The 18523-nt window shown below is 31.6% G+C and overlaps 1 protein-coding gene across 4 annotated transcripts in view; it reads left to right on the top strand.

Annotated features, from left to right (window-relative positions):
* Nucleotides 1–18523, top strand: part of LOC118200813 (serine/threonine-protein phosphatase 4 regulatory subunit 1-like) — a 236199-nt gene that overhangs the window by 24553 nt on the left and 193123 nt on the right. The window contains exon 1 of one of the 4 annotated variants that reach the window (XM_035372781.2): nt 18008–18078. The exons of the other annotated variants lie outside the window; for them this stretch is intronic. The gene's annotated coding sequence lies outside the window, so the exon portion shown is untranslated. Of the gene's footprint in view, nt 1–18007; nt 18079–18523 lie in introns of those variants that run through there. 4 annotated transcript variants of the gene reach the window in all.

Below are 18523 nucleotides of genomic sequence, written 5' to 3'. Positions count from 1 at the left end.
ACCAGTTTTTTATGCCAACAATTGAAGGGTTTGTTTTGGATTCATTTCCTTTTCAAATTTCATTTTTCGTATCTTTTGATGATATGTTTTTTGTTTAGATTTGTAATAACTTTCTAACTTTATTAATAACTAACTCTTATTTTTATAAAAGGCAACGGAGAGGATATGGAAAATTCGGTGGATTCTCATGTGAAATGTGTAATAAAATTTCTAGCGAAAAAAAGTGTGTTAGTGAATACACCTGTGTCTTTTTTAAGGTGGTATATCGCAAAAATCAAAAATTATTTGCAGTATAGAACATTCCGCTTCATTTTGTAGCACTGAAAATTACAGACAGCATTTATTTTTTTGATCACCAAGTAAAAGTTGCACATGAAAAAAGGCTTTCTCAAGTTCTCGTGTGCAAAAGATATGTTGCTTTGGTTTTTTCTTTTAATACTGGGTACTAAGTTTAGCCCACAAAGCCACAAGCTTATATTTTTTTTTAAAGTTCCTAAATACTAACAAATTATTTGAACTTTTTCTAAAATGTATTGCATTTTTGTGTGATGTTTGTTTTTCAAGAAATGTAACTCATTACATTGAGTAAATTGATAGTAAAAATCTCAAATATACTGTATTTTTAAAAAAGTTAATATATAATTTTTTAAGTTGTTTTATTTATCTAATAAAATTTGGAATTCTCTCCGAATTTCAACATTAAATAATATATTAGGAAAGTCTTCCAATTTTTACATGTAAATCTCAGTTTAATTAAAGTACTTGATTTATATTTGATTTCCACAATAGTATTTTCTCACAGAAAATTAGTTGCAATACTTTTACAAACTTTACGTGTGTGAAGGATTAATTCATGTAACAAATAGATTTTTAGAAAAAATGTCAGTAGCATAACATGAGGAATGTAAAATATGAAGATTTTCTTTATAATGTATTATACATATGCAGTTTATAATCATTCGAAAAAGAGGCCCATGAGTGGTAAGACTGCTGAATACTGATAGTTAAGTTTATGAAATATGCTTTTGGACACATTTTGCACAGCTAGCTTATCTGGTCTGATGATTTCCGTAAAATATTAAATGAAAAATAAAGTATTTGTACCCAATATAATACCTGATCTGCGAAACAAGACTACTGTGGCTGTGGGGACTGACATACCAGTGAAACTGTTGTATGGTCTTGTAGATATTACATAAATAGATCAGCTAGAGTATCAAGCAGTATGAGGATAGGTATCATATAACCAAATATTTATAGGTATGTGTTTTAAAGTTATAGATTGATAATATGATTATAAATTATATTTCTGTAATACATACTTCATGAATCTTCTGTGAAACATACTTATTTTGCATAAATCTACTTGCAAAATACTCTGTTTTGATACAACTCATGGTTTAGAAAAATTAATATTGCTGACATTCAAGAGCAGATAAAAGTACTTCAGACTTAACTGACAAAAACATGTAAAATTAACCTTCTAAAACCGGGCCGAAATTCTCATAATATAGCCTTTAGACCGGTGCGATCCGAAACAGTTTTGCCCCCTCTTTGACATTTTCCCAATGAGAAAAGTCGTTAGTTCCCCTCCATGGATGAAGTAAAATTTACATGTTTGTCGGACGCTTACGTCCCATAGTAGAGGGGTTGCTAGATTTGCAATTTTTTCGATGATTATTTTGCTTTCATTTAAATGAAGTTCTAAATAAATAGTGCATAAATAAATATGCAGTACTGGATGCATATCCAGTGCACACTTTATTTAGAACAAAATGTATGCAATGTTTATATTTCACTCACTATTTCTAATCAATCTCGTAAATAATTTATGAATTTTTTAACTTTGTTTTCACTCTTCATTTATATTCGCGTATTTTCGTATTAGAAATTAGAAAGCGGGAACAAAATTTAACAAAATATAGTAAATACGGACTAGATTTTTAAGTCTGCAGGCTGGAATGTGATTTTTAATAACATATTTTCATTAATAAAATAATGGTAATGACTAATTTAATGAAATAATAATAATAATATTTATTACCATTAGATGATTAGAATGAGATTCAATACAATTAGATTTTGACATGAACTTACAGCAATAATAAAGCTTTACATAACAATAACAGAGATTTAAATCTGCTTTTTTCGATAATTTTGTTATTATAATATAAAAATCAAAATCCGAGATACATTGGTTGCGTTTAATCATTTAACTTTAACAAATATTACATTGGACTATCAGGCAAAGAAGGTATATCTTTAACGAGAATTTTTCTTTGTAAAATTGGCTTTTGTTTATGTTAGCAGAGAAAAAAATCCGTGACTTATACATGCAATCATCAAAAGAATTTTGAGAACAGTTTTAAATGTTCATGAAGACTTAATTATACGTCAATTTCTTTTCATAGGTGGAAATTTTGTCTATATCCAAAAGTTGAAGTTTATTTCATTTTCAATGAATATTCTATTTGCACATAATATATTTTCTAATTTATTTTAGAAAGAGTAATCTTTCACATTTTCAAAAGAATAAGGAAATATTGGGTGTTGCCACAATGTAGTAAATCTGTTTTTCATATTTCTTCCAGTAATGAAAACGATTACCCTGGAATATTTTCAAAGCAAAATTAAGAAAACCGTTTACACCAAATTTTGCATAAAGTATCTTCTCGTGTATTTTTTTTTATTTAAAGTGTGGAATTTCCTATTTGAAAATATCAAAAATCATGAAGAGCAAAATTATTCATGAGAAATAACTTTGAAATGCAATAATTCCATCGTAATATGAAATAGTGGAGAAAAGTGCAATACAGTTTATTTATTCACAAATAAGCCCCCTCATATGCGTAATGTATGTCCTGTCGATTGAGAAATATAGGTTAGTAAATGAAACCGGTTATTTCAATACTTTTCCTTTATCAATATTTTTACGGGCTCTTCAGTAGAGCGGTAAAGGTGGCTGCACACTTGTAGCTCGCTTGGGTTTGAATCCCGGATAAATAGTTGGATTCACAGTTTTTGTGTAACGTAAATGCAAGCCAGCTTCTCTTAGAAAGTACTCCGCGAAGGCATAACTCCCCTTATACAGGTAATTGTTGTGTGCTTTGATGTGATTCAGGAAGCTAACAAAATTAATCCAATCAATACCGAAGAACGGGTTGATTACATGGGGAGTTTTCCACCAGGAACGTAAATGCGAGCAATTTTCTCTTAAAAAGGTTTACACGAAAGCATCCATCCCCTTAAGCAGATAGCGTTCGCGTGATTTTCCATAATCCAATCCTAATTTTCATACATTTAATAGTAAGTTGACATACACCTTATTACAGACAAAATAACAACCTTTTTTAAAGATATTTTTTTATCAACTTGTCTGAATTCCCTTTATCTCTTGAGGAGTATAAGAATTTCAGCAAATAAAACTGGCCGAAATTTTATAAAATGTAACTTATGTTTTGATTCAATTTAGAAGTAACGTGAGCTTTACTGATATTTTAATACTCTTTGGCAGATCTCATCCTAAAAGAGGGTCTAAAGATAAATTGATTTTATTTAATTTACAATCAATGAAAATCATTGAAAGCAATCACTGAATGAATGAAAATCACAAAAACTATTATGCATACAATTGTCTCTTATTTATCTCCTGATAAATCAGACAAAATTGCCTGCATAATAGAAGCACTTTGAAAGAGTTAACAGTTCTTAAGGGTTTTATGCACTCCACAAAAAAATGTCAAAATAAAATCTTATTATTCATAAGTATGAAAAGGAAGTAAACGATAAAAGCGGTTTTACCTATTTTCTAGAAGGGCATTAAATCTAAAATATTAATCTATTCTTATTTGTTATGATTAAAAAACATTAAATATGGTAAGCTTAAAGAGCGTGCAAAATCGCTGACGTTTTAATCATAGCAAAAGTCAGTACTAAAGAAATTAGCATTAAAATTTTGAGACAGATTGAGAAAGAGATGGCCTCTATTTAATTTTCAAGTATATTGGCGCGAGACGAAACCTGCGGTTTTTGCCAAAATGTAGCCAAGAGGGAAATAATGCATAGCCAGCGGCTACTCTGAACAGCGACAATAGACTACCCAGAGATCTAAAGATAGGCGATTCTCTAAAATGGGGAGGGCACAGATGGTACGACAGTTGTACCAATGCCAGAGTCTGAAAAAGTCATTCTCCTGGTACAGCTGCTGTACCAGCCGGCTTCGAGAGGTTAAAGTAAGGCAAAAACAGCAGCTTTACATAAAAACATAAAATAAAACAGCTTAACATAAAATCTTGTGTCAGTTTTCAGAATTAACTGACATAGGTACCACTTCTTCAGTAAAAAATAAAAAGGTATTTTAAGGTTTTTATTCCTGGGTTTTTGAAGCAAATATATCAGATAACCCTCAAAAATTAATAAGAATTATTCAAACTCTGCTTCAGTCTAAGCTTTTTTTGATGTATTTTAACATTTAAATTGATGACCTGTCAAAATTTTATATTATGTGAAAACTATATGTTTTTGAGAATATGTTTGCAGGTGGATTTGTTCAAACAACATTCCAAGTTTTTTGATTACATATTAGCAATGACTTTGCATGAAAAATCTACAAACTAAATTTGTCAAAAGCTAAGAAAGTGGAAAATAATACTCTCAAATGAGTTTGTTCCTTCTGTGTGAGGAAATAAGCTTTTTTATTACCATCGGTTATATAATAGGAACCTGCTTGAAAATTACTATAGTGAAGTTTCTCAAAATGTCTTCAAATATAGCTCTAATATAAGTAAAATCTCTTAAGCCTATTCTTAGTAATAGTAGTAATATTAGGTTATTGTAACATTAAATGAGGTACAAAAAAGTACATTATATCTTCAGTGGAAGTTTGCATGTGTCCTTCATTAAATTTATCTCAAAATTGCAAACCCTGTGTATTTTTTGTGGTTGCTTATTATTTATCCCAAGAAAAACACGTCTTAACATGTTGTAACCATACTTTAACAAACATTAAATTTTACATTAAAGCATGAAATAAAAATACGTAATTTCCGGAAGAAAGGCTGCATCAGCGTAAACGCCGCACTCGAGAAAAATGGCGGGAAAAAAATTAAAATTACACAGAAACGCAGCATCAGCGTAAACGCCGCAATAGATTAAATTGCGCGTGACATCGTCATGGGGGTATAGATGCAAAAACTGAACCTAAGTCCTGATATATGACATACCAGTTAAGAAAAATGCATGAAATGAAACCATAACTCAAAAATAAATTAAAGGTAAGAAATGTATAGCTTCTGTGCCGTTTAGAGACATTTTCAAAAATTTTCCGCTCCCTTCTTACTTAAAAGCTATCCAACAAGTACTTGTACCCAAACTGATGGGATCTGTATTTGGCAGAATGCCAAGAAAAATCCATTCATGCTGAAGGGGAAGTACGTCAGAGTTCGTTATTGCGAGGCAGGTGGAATCGTGTCCGCCTTTGAAAAAAATTGCAGAAAAGGCAGGGGTGGGGAGAGGATGGGTCCTGGAAGATTCATCGAATAGCAGAGAAGAGAGACTATTCAAACTGATGAGAATGTTGATTTGAAAGGGGGAAGAATGTTATTGTTCTGAGATCTTGTTTAGGGTGAATAAGGCATGTAGGTCCGTTCAAGGGAAAGAATGTAAACAAAATAACGTTCGCAAAAAGCAACTGAGTGGTCTTTTATGTGGGAATAGCACCAGTCTATGCACAATGACAAGGCCATCCAAACTATGTACAATGACCATCGTAGGAAATATTTTATTTTTAGTGCACCTAAACGGCGCATGGGTAGAAACGCCGCACCCGCTGAAAGTTTAAGTTTTAAACACGTAAACGCCGCTGTGTTTCTTCCGGAAATTACGGTAAATTAATTTGGCGTTTTCATCGAGATGTTTTTAGCATGAAAACTGTAAATGAAATTCCTAATTCTGTAAAGGAAGCTACAGTTGTTATGGAGATTATTGCTTATAGGTGAAGTTAAACAGCCTTTAAGCTTGATGAATAGTATTTCCACAATAAGATCTTCTTTAACATTCACAATAAATTTTAGATTTAAAGACAATCTTAAATGGGGAAACATTTAGCAGAATGTAAAAACTTCCTGAAAAATCTCAGCTTCGTTCTTAAAACTTTTCGAATGATCAACTGAGGCGAGAGAAGAAAATAGCGTGTGGCAACTTCTGGCATAAATTTTGCATGTCATGAAATTAATTCGATATTTTCCACAATATTCTTTATTTCAGTTTTTATCATGCACAGTTATTTGTTTTCTGTGTTTGTAAAAATTAAAACATTTAATTATAATTTGCAATTTTGTTTTTATAAAATAAAGTGCGAGCTCTGTTAATATTTTAGTAGCTCACCACTAGATATTTTAATCAAAATTTTATTTATGTTGATAAATTACAATTTAATATATACAGTACAAAGTCTGTAATCCGGACTCGTCAGGACTTCGGCGATTCCATATTAAGGGTTTTTCCAGATTATAGATCAATTTAAATCTGGTAATCTGTGTATTTGAACTCATGAATTCATTATTTAAAAATTTTTTTAGTATCTCCAATTCAAATTAATGCTATATGTTTTTAAATAAATATCTGTCTTAGAGGAGACAATATACTCGATAATCCATTAGTAAATAAATTATATATATACAAAGTCTTTAATCCGGACTCGTCAGAACTTCGCCGTTTCCGGATTAGGGGTTTTTCCGGATTATAGATCATCAGTTTAAATCTGGTAAGATGGCATGCAGAAATTATACAATTAAAAATATGAAATCGTAATGTATAAAATAAAAAGCAATTATGATATAAAGGGTATTACTTTATTAAACATTTCTTTCAATGTAAGTTGTTTAAGTTGCTTCATTTCTTGGGCTAAACACGCATGTGTAAACATTAAACGCGAATGCGTAACATTAAACGTGCATGCGTAAAGCATACAAGAAAAAAAAAGTTTTTGTCTTTGAGATCCAGATTATAGATCATTTCGGATAATGGACGTCCGGATTACAGACTTTATTGCCAACAAACGGTTATTCTACGCTACGAGAGTCGACAGCAAGTTGTGGGCCGCCAGATGTCGCTGCTAGTAAAAAACAGGTCTGCTCAACATCCTATATTCTCTGAGTACGGAAGTTGTCGAAAGCGCGTGAAAAAGTGTTGCCGCGTCTTCAATCAGGGTTGTGCAGTTGACGTACTAAGTAGACAATGGCTTTGTATGTGTTTTCGCTGCTGATATTTTCATATTTAAACGAAGAATACGGTCGTAGATCTCTGAATCGGTGGCGAATTTATAGAAAATATATTGATGCTTTTGCTCTGCCAAAAGATGTTTTCATTGCGTATTTCAGATTGCCAAAATTTATAGTTATTTTAATTTGCGATGAACTGAGAGAGTATTTGGAGCCACATTCAGAAAACAAGAACGCAATTTCTACTGAAAGAAAAGTTATACTATTCCACAAATAATAGATATAAATTGTAATTGTATGCTTTAAAAATGTAGAAGATAATAAGTTTATCAAGCACATAAACTTTCTTTATTTAACACAAATATACGCATCCGATAAGCTTCTACTCGATTTATGTACAGCAAGAATTACGTTTACTTTAAAATCTAACAGTTGAATACCTTACGAATAATACTGTGAACACAAAAAGGAATGTCGTTCATTATTACGCGAAATTCACACTACTGTAAAATAAAAATTAAAAAAAAAAATTTTAAAACTATAAAATAGCTTTATAATATCTTTTTCAGTAGTTGTACTACTACTAGTGTGATACTTTCAAAAATAAGTTTTAGCTCAGAGGGGCTATTAATTTCGTTTTGCCATTTTGTGGCGTTTCACTTTTCAAATCATACTCTATTATATTTAAAGAAATTAAACAATGAGGAATCTGCAGAATGTATGAATGTTTCTCGCACTGTGATAAAACAACGCTACCTAGAGCCATGAAATTCTGAATAACGTAATCCTCCATCCTAATATAGGCATCTAGAGGCCCAAATTTGGAACTGAGAATTTGTTTTATTATCTATTTCATATTTTGTAAAGCATTTATGAATTTTTGATTAAGAAACCCAACGATTTCAAAGCGAGCAATGGCAACATTGTACAGAAAAAAACATTTTCATCTCTAGCGCGGGAGATTATGTATCGGAAATTCTAAAGATATGCTTTTTTTAAATTATATGATATTGCTGTTGAATTGAATTTTATGGTTTAAGTGCGAAAAACATGATATTTAATAAATAAAGATAACACGCAAAACGTAAAATAATGGCCCTTTGGAAGTAATATAAAATCTGAAGGCTTTCAGATTTATTTATTTATTTATTTATTATTATTATTATTATTATTATTGTGTGTGTGTTGTTTGTGTATAATTTTATTACGTGACTTTCTAAGGGTGTGTGTGTGTGTGTGTTTTTAATTATGGCAAAGCACACTAGGGCTATCTGCCTAAGGGGAGGGATGCCTTCGTGGAGGACTTTCTAAGGGAAACTGGCTCGTATACACGTTACACATGGGGAAAACCACGAAAACACCGACGCAGCCAGCCCGTTCGCGGGATTCGAACCTCGGACCGAACTACCAGTGTTCAGCGACTTTACCGCTCGGCCGCTGGTGGGCCCCACTTTCTAAGGGAAACTGGCTCGTATACAAGTTACACATGTGGAAAGCCACGAAAACAGCGGCTAGCTCGTTCCCGGGATTCAAACCTCGGACCAAACTACTTGCGTTCAGCGACTCTACCGCTCGGCAGCTGGTGGGCTTGTTAGTAGAATTATACTGCATTATTATTGTATTATGCTATAAAGTAACAATACTATAAGACTGAGGGTTTGTTCATGGAATAGTACTTTTGTAACCTATTATAGTATTAAAAAGTCATTGTTTCTTTGCAAATTTAACAAAAAAAAAAAAAAAGTACTGTTCATAGCATTCTCATTTTTATATTGTAAAAGAGATATTGATTATTATTAGTTTTCTATTTAAAATGTGTGGAAACGCTGGTTTAACTAGGACTTCAACTGCAAGAGACCTACACTGATTATTTTTACTTTAGTACTTACACTATGAAAATATTACCATCTTTTAATTATTTTCACAGAATAAAATCTTTTGAGAGGGAAGAATATTTAAACTGAGCAGTTCTTATATATATCAAATATTCAAGTAACAGCAATGTAATATTAAAAAAAAAGGTATTAGTAATTGTGTGACAAAAACTGCAAAATGAATTAATCACACATACAGGATAGATTAGTTTAATTTTGGTTATATATTTTATATTGAAAAAATATTTTCTTTCATGTTAATTATAGAATAAATTATTTAAAATAAAGCATTTTGATGCATGTGTGATAGTTGAATGCAGCAGCAATCGGCCATACTGTAATAGCGAATGAATTTTATTTCTTTTCCTGAAAGAAATAATTTTCATAGTAAAAGAAAATAAAAAAAGGGAAGAAATATTTTCTAATTTATTATGTAAAGAAATATTTTTCCAATAGTAACTGTAAAATAAATTGCGGAAAAACAGTTTTAATGTAAGCATGGAAAAAAAAAGTAGTTTGCTATTAGATTGTAATGCAAATTAATCATATTATAAATTTAAATGATTAAAATTGTTTATTTCTAAAAGGATTTGAAGTAAGCTTAATTCATTTACTTTTATCTATTTACCATTGCTTTCGTGGTATCCCATATCACTCTTTATTTCTTAGCTCTAAATTCCTGCGTTAAGTTTCTCCTTAAAAAACGAAATTTTCCTTCACATAACACAGCAGCATATTCCGCTGCGTGTTGGTCATAATATTGTGCAATTTTTTTCGAACTACAAATGCAGCGTGTGAGTTAGTGAAATAATAGGAGAATATTCCTAGAACTTCAGCCAGCCCACGCTATAAATTTCGTCACTCGTCTGTACTGCGATTGGTCTAAAGCTCCTTGAAGCCTTGTCCCCTTTCAGTAAAGTTAAATGGATCTACCCGCCCACCAACTGAGGACCACAGAATGGCTTTCTCCGATAAGTTGTTGTTGGCTGTCCATACCGGTTTCTTTGAGTCAATATTGTTCGCTTAAGTTGTAGACAGATCCAGTGATCATAGAATAGGCGTCCTGATTATGTTGCATAATATGAATATTTTTATAAATTCTTAAAATCTGTAAATTTTAAGTTTTTTAGTACTGTATTCAAAAATATTTTTTGCACATGAATCGTGCATAATTACAAAATATAACTTGAAGTTAGAAAATTTTAGTTGTTTGTTTTCTATATACAATGAAATGTTGTTTTTATCCATTTAACATTTCATCAGTAATTTCTTAACACATTAAATATTGCATCGGTACCTAAGAAACCAAACTTATACCAAGCAAAATAGACTTGCTGTTTAATATATTAGATATTGTGAAAACATAACATTAGTGTAAAACAATAAATGAATATTAATTATGTAATTAAATGCACATAAGCCATTTTTGACTCTTATATAACAATGGTATAATAAACTGAATGATGTTTTATTAAATCTGCTTGGAAAATAACAATTATAAACAGTCTTTTTATATAGATATTCTGCTACTAGGCATAATTATTAAAAATGAAAAACAAGTGCAGTTTCTAAATCAGTTTTAACATGAAGAAAAAACAATGATGATACATCATGTAATGGTAACTTCATCTGAAGATTCTAGAGCAGAGTAAACTGAGAAACCTTTTATAAAATGAATACAAAATTTTTATAAGAAAAATTATTACCATCTTTGAAAATTAGTATTCATTTTCAGGCGAGTGGTAAGACTAAAGTGCACTGGTAGTTTGAATGCTGGTAGACAGGCTAGCTGCATAGGTCATTTCTTGTGTGTCACATGAAACAGAAGTCATTTTCTTGTAATATACTTTATGAAAATCTTCTTCCCTCAAGAAGATACTGTTTTTATGATTTTCAAAAATCAGTTAAGCAAATAAGAAAACATTCTCATTTACTACCATTGGTATAGAACTCGGGGGAGGGGGGAATTCTACGATCTCTTATCAACAGTATTTTAATGCATGTTCTGGTTTAAGAGGACAAAAAATTTATTTTTCAAAAAACAACAAATTTAGTTTTTCTTATTTACATTTATACTGGAAAACTATAGAATTATGAAAATTCACCACATTTCCACAATCAGAAATGATAGCAAATTATAGGAACATAGGCAGTAGATGTGTAGGCTATAGTAAAAAATTTCTTGCTGTTAAAATAAAAATTAGTCATCTAATGGTGGTAGGTGTTATTGGAATATTTTATTTATACAGAAAAAGAAAATGCGTGCAATTTCAAGAAAAATTGTTTAGAATTTCTGATAGGGATTACTACATGACATCCAAAATCATAACCATTTACAGCAATCATAAGTAAATGAAATTAAAATTGTAGATTAAGTATTCTGTGATTTCCAAATATGTATAATTACAAACTCTGAATGCGCTAATGCTGCATTTTTGCAAGACTTAAAAAAAATTACATCTTTATTTTAATGTAACACAATGAAATGAAGTCAGAAGTCTTTAATACGGACTCGTCAAGACTTCGGCGTTTCTGAATTATGGGTTTTTCTGGATTATAGATCATCAGTTTAAGTCTGGTAAGATGGCATGCAGAAATTATAAAATTAAAAATGTGAAACCGTAATTTATGAAATAAGGAGCAATTATGATCTAAAGGGTATTAAAATGTACAAAAAAAAAGAGCTTAATATTTATTTGTTTACTTTATTAAACATTTCTTTCAACGTGCGCATGCGTAAAGCATACATTATGCATAGTCGAAATTAGAAAATTGCAACCAGAAAACTAATTGATGTGTATTCGTGATATTTATAATGACGAGGAATTTGATTTAAATCATATCAAAGACGAGTACGTTGAGATGATTAATTGATAAAGAACATATAGTTAAGGTATTGCTAATATTAAATAAAATAGTAAAGTGTATTTTGTTCCACATTTAAAGTGCATTTTCTTTCACTGTCTGTAAGATTGAAAGTAAAGAATTCTGACATTATAGCATAAAAAATGGAGAAAACTTTTTTAAAGTGGTATCCTAATTTGCCAGTACTTAGGAACAAAAGATACAGTATAGATTCACTTATCTGACATACACCATACATACACACAGAAAGCCTCTGACAAGAACAGCATGTTATAATTTTTTGTTGCTCCCGACTCTGGTGGGTACATCTGTCTACACTGTGACTTAATGTATGTGTGTTGTCTGTTAATGCCTATGTGTTTGTGTATGTGTGTCTATATTTGACAAACGTTGTCCTGTTTAAAGATTGAAATTTACAAGTTTTAAAAGTTGAAAGTATAGAAAGGTAACAAAGAGAAAGAAAGTTGTAATGACTGAATAAAAAATTGAGGCTATCAAGAAACTATACAATGCAGAAGGTACCTGACGACTTTGTCATTGAGCAAGTATCAGTAGGAGATTAGGAAAGGAAATGAATAGAAATGAAAAAATGTCATGCATCAAGAGTTATAGAGAGTGCATTAAAAGAAAGAAAAATTTATAAAAAAAAATATTGACTGTGAAAAATTACCATATTTGATGGCATATAAAACACACTGGCATATAAGATTGCTCTTATTTAGACAGCCACACACAAGGTAAAAAAGTTTCAATAGCGTGGTTTCTTTTAGTTCTCATGTTTCGTAAGCAAAATAAACAATTAATGAATGCAATTACCATCACGTATAAGACACAGGTAACTTTTTTGAGACCAAATTTAGGAAAAAAAGTGCGTCTTATATGCCGTCAAATACGGTAAGTGAAGTTTTGTATATATGATTTACACAGTTAGTGACAAATATGTGCATATTTCAGGTTTTTTTTTTACACAGAATTGCATTTTCATAATGATTTTAGTGAAGTGGATAGAGATTTCGCAGCAAGTATCAGTTGGCTCAACCGATAAGAGTATACCATATGGTATCTGTCAATAAGTGTTTGTGGTGGAAAACTTTCATTAAATTTTGAAGAAAGGGAAACATTCAGTAAAGTGTTTTAAGAATTAATTGAAACTTGAAGCTTAATGAAATCATCAGATGAGTTAATCCTTAATTACAAAATGGTACCTAATAAGAGTCTTGCAGTCAGAACTGAAGGGGCAGACCTAAGCATACTATAAAAAAGCAGGTAATTTTACTATACAGTAATGCTACATCAAACTTCAAAATAGACCCTGTAATGATTGGGAAATTCAAAAACCCTAGAGCCTTTAAAACAGTTTCAAAAAATGCTCTTCCTGTAAAATATTGCTACCACCAGAAAAGCATGTGGAAGGCAGTAAAATTTTCAGAGATTGGTTCTCTAAGGAATTCATACCTTAAACAGAGAAGTTTTGAAAAGAAAAATAATAATACACGTACAAAAGCTGTTTTACTGCTAGATAATGCTCTAATGTGCTTTAATGTAGGGGTCTTCAATTTTCATGCCCGAGGACCACATCGCGAAATTCACAAAGATCCACGGGCCACATGTCTGTCAAAAAAATGGTATAGTCAGAAAATTTATATAAAAAAGAGAAGTTCGTTTTGCAAGACTGCAATTGATTCTAAGGGAAGAGATAGTGTTACAGATTTATATATATATATATATATATATATGTACATTGGTTCCAAAAAGTCAAATGGAAATTGAAATAAAATGTTTTGCAACTTTTTTAAACTATGAAAACAAGTATAAAGATGATTGTACAGAAAGATGTTACAAAATGCATTTACAATAAAAAAATGTTTAAAAAACATTTACATTACCTGGCGGGAGATGGTAGTTATTTTAGTTTTAATGTGAAATTTGACATTGTTTTTGCTTGATTAAAGCTTCAATATCCAGTTTAATCTGTGTTGTTGCAATTCATAAAGCTTCCTCCTAATCTCTTTCTGTCTGCCATATTCTTGGTTTTGATTTTAGGATTTTCATTTTACTAAAAAGCTGTTCACATATGTAGGTACTGCCAAAGATAGAAGACACTAAGAGTGCGTGTTTACGAATTCCTGGTCACGTACTTCAAATAAAAACCAATTAATGTAGGATTTTCAAGAAACTTGCATTTTACCACAGAGTCATGCTCTAAATCTCTAAATTCTTAAGTTCACGGGAAACACTTCCAACATCTACTGAAAATGGCGAGGAGAACATTCTCATAAAAATTTTTTATTTTCCCGAAAATCGGAAAATGTGCTTTTGAATTCCTCTTTCAAATTTGAAATGCCTTGTACATAATTATTTGAATACAGTGTTGTAGAGTTCTTCACACACTCCATAAATTTTGGAAAGTGATGGAATTCTTATTTAACAACTGACTTTCCATGGGATTAATTTTGTCTCAAAAGCTTTCACAAAGTAATAAAGATTATGAACAAGTAGATCTTTTCTTAGTAAGCAGTAGTTCAAATCATTGAGATGACCTATAATATCGACAGGAAATGCGAAGTCTCTCGACCATTTCTCGAATAGATTTTCCTCTAGAGTCCATGACCTGTTGAACCTTGCTCTTGAAGTGTCATTCCTCTACTCAACCAACGTCCACTTCCACGTAATACACAACATTACCATATTCAGCTTCCAAATCACTCAAGAACTGTTGAAATTGCCTGTGATTAAGTTCTTTAGACCGAATGAAATTAACCACTTTTACAACAACATTCATCACATGTTCAAAGTTTGAGAAAGACTTCTTGCACAAATTTTCTTTGTGGATGATGCAGTGGAAAGTAATCATTCAAGTATTCAAGTATTATTTCCACTTGCCTTCACATCAGATTTGAGTAATGTTGCTACTCCTATTTTCTCTCCAGTCATAGATTTAGCACCATCCGTGGTTATAGCAGATATATTACTCACATTTATACAATGTTTGTGTCGGACTCCAATACAAATCTATTCCTCGTGTTGCAATGACATTGGCTAATTCCTCTATAATTGTGAATTCTATCAACACGACGAATAAAAAGGGCTACTTTTGCGGTATCTGTTGCAGCTGTTGATTAATCCATTGCTACAGATTTTTTTAAAATTTGGATTTTAATTTACTGAATATATCTGTTGAGAGATCCTCTATGCATGTCACTACTGTCAGACCAGACAAGCTAATATGCAATATGACTTGCGCCTATGATGGACAAAGCACATCAACTGCATTCTGAAGACATTCTTTTACAAATTCTCCATCAGCAAAGGATTTTCCATGCCTAGCAATTTTTTTCTACTATGTAACTAGCACAAACACTATTTTCAGATTCTATATTCATTGTGGTGAAGAAAGGACTGCTGAAAATTAATTTTTGATTTTAATTCACTCATGCTATCACTTCGAAAATAACCTTCCAATAAAGAATATTTCTCTCTGTGCTTAGTATCATAATGTCTGTTAATGTTGTATTCCTTCATCACAGCTACACTGCCATTGCAAATAAGGCAAACCCTTATGCGCAACAGAAAAATAAAGATCTGACCACGTTTCTTGAAAAAATCTTACTTCAACTTTTCTTTTTGTTATTACGGCTTGCCATTGTGTACTCAATCAAAAATAAATGCTTCAAAATAAATGCTTCTGAATTTTAGAACGTGGAATCAATGTGAGTAACCTAGCTTAAAATCACCTGTAGAAAATCTGCTTATAACCAAATCAAACAGGACATTTACAATCACCGTTCCCTTTGACAATTGACTGCAACATTAGGAAATGTCAAAATTCTGTTCATTCCCCCCCTCCTGTGTATAGTAGCGGCACGCTCAAAGTCACCTTTAGCAAAGTATTGACAAAAGACTGGCTTCTGTTGTAAACCTGTTACAGATAAGAAATTCCTTTTTATGGAATTGATATTTTATGCATAGTCAAATTTTTTATTTTTAAAATTCTATAAGATAAAGTGAAATGTTTGAAAAATTTGTCACTTTTAGAAAATATTATCTTAAATAATATCAGATATGTCAATAAAATGTTTTAAATATCAATAATAAGAGGAAAAAAATTATGACAAAAAGCTGACAAGGCAAATTTTCTTGAAATCAAAATTTCTTAAAATTCTTGAATTTTTTCCTCAATATCAAATGTGGAGCCACTAAAATGCCTTCAGTGGGCCACGGGTTGAAGACCCCTATTTTAATGCATCTTGATGAGGTGGAGCTTCAAAATGGTGATGGCAATGTTTCTATTCGATAATTAACTGCTGCATGCCAACGTTTGGAGCAAGGCATTAGGAAACAATAAAAAGGAACAATTGTAGAAAACTACTGGTAAGGAAAAAGACAAAACATGATTGAAAGTTGGAGTGCATCAGTTGCAGAATTTGGGCAGAATGAACAACAATTTCCAAATGACAAAAGAAGCTACAATGATGAAAGCTTGAAAATGGAAAGCATGGATAAAACTGAAGAAACCGTTGTAGAGTTTATCCATGAGTGTCAGGATGCGTCTTTGCTAGAAATTGATAGTTGAAATAACTGCTGAAGAAATTGTCACTCTTGTTATTTAAGATGAAAATGAAGTTGAAGATAAGATCAGTCATTGATTGTCGAGGCTAACAGAATTTCATATACTGGCAGAGTTAATGCTCTAGAACCTGCAGTTAAATACTATATTGTCGATATGATACTGCTGCAAACATGATGTGACTTGGCAGTAAATAAAAAGCATTTGTTTAGAAAGCAAACTTTAAGAAAAAAATATCCTTCAGTCATCGCAGAACTGAATTTTTGAAATACTGTGCATACTGTATTTAATTTTAAAGAATTCTGTGACTTAATTTTCCTGGATTATTATAAAACATGATTACTAGACTTGTAATATGTAAAAGTATAGCATAGTTTGATGTTTAATAGGCCTTTTCATAACACCTCCCTGTTATCTGACATTTTTGCTTATCCTACATTTTGCGTGCCCGTTTTGCATCGAATAAGCAAGACTACTGTATTTTCTGATTATCTGAACCCCCCACTCTATGTATCAGTAATGGTGCCACAGCTAGCCCTTTGTCCATCAAACCAACCCATTTAGTGTGGGGCTATTCGTGTGGTACTGGCAGGAGTATTTTGACAATCAGTCAAATCTTCCGGCTTATAGAGGTGTCCCCCCATGGCGATCTCTGTTCACCAGAAGTGGTGATCCTGTTCGAACAGTTTAGCCATGAGTTTGAGAGATCTTTTTAGAGTCTGTCGCCTGTAAGTCTGGGACAGGTGACAGCAAAGTGAATTGCATTTACTCTTGTTGGTGGCGAGATATGCCTGACAGACCTACCTCTATTCCAACATGGAGGTCTCAAGTTGGGGTTAGGCCTGGCTTTGCGTCTGAGTTTGCAGTACCAGTAGTTCGGCAGGAGGGGGGGGGGGAACTAGCATCCTCATGAAAAATTGTGAAAGTACATAAATCCATATGCACTCAAACATTTAGGTGCTTTGCACAATATGTGTTCTCTGTTGTTGCATGTATATACAAAAGAATGACAAAAGTTGGCGCAGCCCAACCCCCATGAAACTATAGTGTGTAAATAATTGGAAGGTATTAAAAAGTACATAAATAATTCAATAATGTTGTAGATAGATAGTTTGAAATTAACAGTGGGGCATGCAGCAATTGATGACTTAATAGATAAATAGTTTGTGGCCAACATTGAAATAACTTGCAATCGGCAGTTTAACTTTATGTAGTCATGGAGTGTAATTCTGAATAATGCGACAGTAGCTATGAGAATTGGAGACCAGGTTTTGCACATCATTTTATCGGCAGTTTTTCTTTAAAACAAAGAAAAAAAAAGAGTCCATATTTATACATTTTGGTAGTACATACTCAAGTAGGTAGGCTAATCAAAAGTGATGTAATGGCAACTATTCCTTATGCATCATTTTATATGTTTGTATAAAATTCCTGACAGTCTAACTGAACAATGTTTTTCAGGCTAGTAGATGTGTTCAGTCTCGAATGAATATTCTTGAATTTTGAACAATTCCAAATATTCTAAAACAAGGAAGCCTTGAAATTTTTCTTAGTAAGTATACAATATGCACACAACTAAGATAATGTTTTTGAATTAAATCATCTGGATCAGGAATGGGAGAATCTATGATCATGTTTCTCAGTTCATTTTCATGCTATTTTGGATTGCATATTATTTTGTGAACCTTTTCAAAATGTTTAAACATATTTACATAAAAATCAGTTAAAAACGTCTATCATTATCAACAGTAAATTGAGATTTTTATGATGGAATTATTATCAAGCTTTTTAACTGATCCAGATGTATGAAATAATGTAGTATTGAATGTCAAGGATTTATTTTTAGTTTTTAAAATTTTACTATATTGTTTTCCTTTTGTTTATAAGTACTTGATAATGTCTCTAGACCAGTGGTTTTCAAATTGCATTCTATGTAATTCATAGCTCTGCAGGTCAAGCAGAATAAAACAAAAATGTTTGAGTACAATGCGGATTGC

Source organism: Stegodyphus dumicola, chromosome 12, assembly GCF_044657685.1.
Source record: "Stegodyphus dumicola isolate Sdum_Otavi_A_Nest chromosome 12, ASM4465768v1".
In the NCBI taxonomy this organism is placed as follows: domain Eukaryota; kingdom Metazoa; phylum Arthropoda; class Arachnida; order Araneae; family Eresidae; genus Stegodyphus; species Stegodyphus dumicola.
Note: the sequence above shows the minus strand (reverse complement) of the source record. Positions and strands in the feature narration are given on the sequence as shown.